Source organism: Poecilia reticulata, unplaced genomic scaffold (assembly GCF_000633615.1).
Source record: "Poecilia reticulata strain Guanapo unplaced genomic scaffold, Guppy_female_1.0+MT scaffold_159, whole genome shotgun sequence".
NCBI classification, from domain to species: domain Eukaryota; kingdom Metazoa; phylum Chordata; class Actinopteri; order Cyprinodontiformes; family Poeciliidae; genus Poecilia; species Poecilia reticulata.
In genome coordinates this window covers 707,493-712,241 of record NW_007615017.1, presented here as the reverse complement: position 1 = coordinate 712,241, position 4,749 = coordinate 707,493, and the positions used below count along the sequence as shown (strand labels likewise).

At 40.7% G+C, this 4,749-nt stretch overlaps 1 protein-coding gene across 1 annotated transcript in view; it reads left to right on the top strand.

The window, feature by feature from the left end:
- plekhg2 (pleckstrin homology domain containing, family G (with RhoGef domain) member 2) overlaps nucleotides 1-4,749 on the top strand; it is a 52,985-nt gene that overhangs the window by 16,826 nt on the left and 31,410 nt on the right. The gene's annotated exons all lie outside the window — the stretch shown is intronic.

The window sequence follows — 4,749 nt, the reverse complement described above, 5'->3', positions numbered from 1 at the left end:
GGAGGAGGAGGAGGAGGAGGAGGAAGAGGAGGAGGAGGAGGAGGCATTGTCTCCTGATGATGCCCAGCCTCCCTCGTCTTTCTGTCTTCTGCTCGTTGTTTGCCGTGTGACCCGTTCGGTTCCGGTCCGACTCGAAGCTTCGCCTTCAATCCGTTCAGATTATTGATAACGAGTCAGCAAACGGGTCCGATTCCTTCACTCCAATAATAATGGCCGCCGCCCTCTGGTTGGATCACATGTCGTCTAATCCAAGTCAGATTATTAGCGCTGAGCTGAGAGTCTGCTGCAGTATTTTTGTTCAGTATGTATTTCTATAACCTGTTTATAAAGAGTTCTACCTCAAAAATATATAAAGCTTCATTACAGTTTTTATTTTTAACAGCTTAAAAACGTGTTAATTTATTAAATGCATCCTGTTTTTATTGAGCTAACTTTAGCTCTAGCTAGTTAGCTTACCGCGTCTTTACTGAGAAGTTTTTTTATTTTATCTTTTTGCTTATTTTCAATGTTACTTTGAAAATTTTAGTTTAACTTCCAACTGTTTATTTTACTGAAGCTTTTTGTGTTTTATTTTTGCTTAATAAATCTTGTACTTGCCTTTGCTTAACTTGGTTTGGCTTAGCTTAGTAGCTAACATAGCCTAGCTTAGCACAGCTTAAATTACATTAGTTTGTCTTGCTTAATAGCTTAATAACATTTATTTTACAGTAGCCGAGCATGCGATAGCTTAATGTGGCCGTTTTCTCTTACCATATTTTTTCAAACTTTTAATGAATCTTGCTTTACCTCAGCCTAAATTCGACAATTAGCATGTGAGCTAGGCTGCATCACCAACGAGTGAAAACTAAGGGAAACTCTTGCTGTTGAGGGATTATTTGGTTTCTGTGACGTAAGTCATATCATATCTTTATGCTGCTGAAATCCAGTTTAGTTGGTTTTGGACGCCGAAGCTAACACTTAGTCTGACAGGAACTGAAGTGTTTCTAGAAAGAGAGATGGATAGAAAAGTGATACAATCTAAACGGTATCACACCGGTTTTATGTATCTGTGTAAAGCCTTTCTCTAACCATCTGGCCATGGTAGAGGTTGGTATAATCTGCAGTGGCGAGTGGGCCAGCCTGTGTTTGTTGATCCTGACAACACCTCTGTGAAATAAACCCTGAGCCTAAAAAAATAACTCCTTTCTGCCCAAATCTCACAAAGTTTCCTAGAGAGCGAATGATCCATCATTATCTGTGTAGGAATAAAAATGAAGCTGATTCCTCTGGGAGTCCGAGCTTTTCACCGTCCTGTCTCTTTAAAATAACGCTGGCTGCGTTCAGAGCAGCTCAACAATACGTTTTATCGTAACTCACTTTGCTTTCTTCACTGACTGGTTGCCATACAAAATCCCTCAGGGTTTCTGAAAAATTACAACATTATGAAGTATATGGCTGCACATAAATTTTATGAACACTTAATGTGGAGTTCATGCAGGCGGAGCGAGCCAAGCTTATGCTAGTGCTTTTTCCTGCCTGACCTCGTTTCAGAAACATGTGTCGTCTAACCGTGTCGGGTTCTGCAGCCAGGGAAGAAGTCCTCACATCAAACCTTCAGAGGGAAAACTACAGGCGGACGCGAGAAACCAGCAGTTTCTCTGGAATGTTGTGACTTGCCGTTCAGTTTAATTTCTCCTGGATCGCTGAAGGCTCCCTTGCAGGGGTGAAGACTCGTATTTAGCACGTAAACCACAAAATCTTCATAATAGGTCATTAAAAAGTCAAACACCAGAACTGTATTCACGGGCATTTAATCAACTAGATCAGCAGTGAAGGATGTTTAAGAGGACAAATGGGAATGCTGTGATCCATGAGAACATTCCCTGGATCTGCAGATTGCGGCCATGCAGCCACATCTGCATCGCTCAGCCACCTGAGGCCATCGTTAGTTTGGGGACAGATGGAACTCCAAGTTCTGCAGCTTTAATGCCAGACTTCCTCTGATCCATTTGGACCGGCTGGTCTGACTGGTTTCTCACGACTGGCAGAGCTGTGGGTTCGTTTTCCAGTCTAGAGCCAAACTGGGTGGAGCTCCATCTGTTGGTGATCATCGGATCCAATCTGGACCCGATGAGGACAGAATACCTCTCTCTGGTAGAGGAACTTCATCCCTACAACAGCATGTATAAGGTTTGATTCATGGTCCACATTTCTAACAACCATAACTTTTAAAAATCTGTTGCTTGTTTTGGTTTTAGTGCCTTTTGTAGGCAGTTTGATTTAACCAGAGGAATCTGGGAGGAAAGGAAGATGGACTCCGGATCAGAAGTTGACCAGAACTAGAATAAGCCCAGGCTGCAACTGATCTAAACCGCTAGCAGCAGAGCTAATTTTTCATCTGGCCATTTTGCTAACTTTGAAAATGTTTAGTATACTTACCTTTCCCTAAATCAATTTTCCAGATAGATGTTTAATGATAAATTTGATCCTCTTGAGGGCGACAAACCATGATGTTTTATCATGACGCATGGTGGGTAGCAACAAGGTTAAATTTAACGTTTTAGCATTAGCTTTCCCTATGTACGGTGTTGGTATATCGTTAGCAGAACTATTATCTTTGATCAGCACTGTAGAGTTAGCGCAGCAAACTTTTTAGTCAGCTGCCAGCAGCGACACCAACAAGATCCAGAATGATTTAGAGTTATTAGCAGATTGATGTGACAATATGAAATAATCAGTCCAGTCATATGGAAAAGGGGAACTTTTATTAGAGCCACTTCTTAAAGGTTTAATTGAGTAAAAAAAAGTGTAAACAAATAAAACGTAAACTTCAGATTTCTGTAGACCGATGAGGGAAAATGTGTTAAGTATTCAGAAAAGAAGAAAATGTTCAGAATATTTTGTCAGCTGCTTAAAGGCCAGACCTTCAGCAGCAGCGTAACGGGTCTGCGTTTGGAATAATCTGGACCTCCAGGCAGAACAGAACAGTCCAAGTAAGGCTGTTTACTTCCTCAGAACCTGTTCGGTTTCTGTTCCTTAGTTTCAACAACAACTGTAGGATTCCAGAGAGGATTGTTTCATTGGCGCAGGTATTTAGGTTTTTTGTGATCACTACAGCATCGTCAGCATATGGATGACATTTGAGACAATGATGGGAGATAATTTGAGGCAGCGGGATCCTGTGATAAAGAGGATTGATCCAAGTACACAACCTTGAGGCGCTCCCTGGCTGTCCAGACTGGCAGAGTTTGAGGTTTGGCCCATTTGTTTTGTACATTTTTCGGTTTGTACTCAACTTTTGCCACCAAGAACTTTGCTCCTAATGCTCAAACAAACATTCCCACAAGATTACTCCCATATGCGCTGCCTCCGACTCCTAATGCAATGTGATGTATAAACTGGTAACTGACTAAAAGCAGACATGTAAGGACAAATATGATGCAATATTTTGTAAAATCCAAAATATCAAATCCAAGCAAAGTCTATTAAGGATGATTATTGTCATATTTAAGCTCTTTAAACTTTAAAGATGATGTTTAAAACCAAGACCAGCTGCTCTGCAGGGTTTAAACCCAAACGTTCAGCCTCAGAAAGAGCTGCTCGGCTGGTTTCCAGCGGACTGGTTCTGGGACTAATGACAGAGAATTTCAGCTGTAGTAGTGGCTCTTACACACATCTGTGTCTCATAAAGAGTGTGTAGCAGATATATGAAGGCCGCAGAAGAAACAGGAGAGTCAGAGCTCCCAGATAGAGGAGGGGAATGTGCTTGGCCTTGGCAGGTTGTGGGGATGACGCTGAGGACGGACTGTGGGAACAGATCTCAGGCTGAAGGTCTGCCAGCTGTTCCAGGTCCGTTCAGTGTCACGTTAGCTCTCCAGAGGAAACGCAGCGGCCCCGTTCGTCTGTTCTCTCCACGACTGAAATGCACAACAATGAATAATATTGACTGTTAGATGTTTTCTGAGGCTCCAAATAAACCAGACTGACCTCTGACCTGCTTTGGGTTGTTTCCATCCCTGGGGTCTGAAAGCTGCATAGCTTCATGTTAAAAGTCAGAACTGGGTGTCAAAACTAAACATATGAGGCCTGGAACAGAAACGGGTCCAATTCAAGGGCAGCACTTGCACAATATTTATTTTAATAAGGAAGAAACTAAAAGGTGAGAATCATTCCAGGCTGGTTATGCACTTCTTCTAATTCGCTCACTAGTTTTTAATTTAGCCCTTCTGCGAACTTTGAAGATGCTTTAGCACACTTAGCTTCTCCTAAATTAGTTTTTATTGATTAATTCCAAAACACTGATTTACTTGGCTGTTTTGTAAACTTTCATTTGAATAAAGTTTGACATCTGTGTTTAAGTTTTAGTTATCTACTGTTCTCATGTCTTCAAGTAGTTAGACGTTTATATTCATGCTCTTATTTTGAAGGGGGTGAAGATTGTTTACGCCATTGTTTCATTTCCTCTCCTAATTTCCTCTTATCTTCTTTTTTCCCCCAATAATGTTATTTCAAACTACAAACATAAATAAAATATAAAACAGACAGAGCAGAAAATGTAGACATAAATACAATAGAAGTGTTAGAGAACATGTAAATCACGTCAAAATGAAACCAGAGGTTTGTCTTTCAAAGGCCAAATGAATTTGATTGAAGTTAGCGATTAGCATTAGCTTCCGTTAAATACAATGTTGGTATAATGTGTTAGCATTAGCTTCTGTTAAATACAATGTTGGTATAATGTGTTAGCATTAGCTTCTGTTAAATACAATG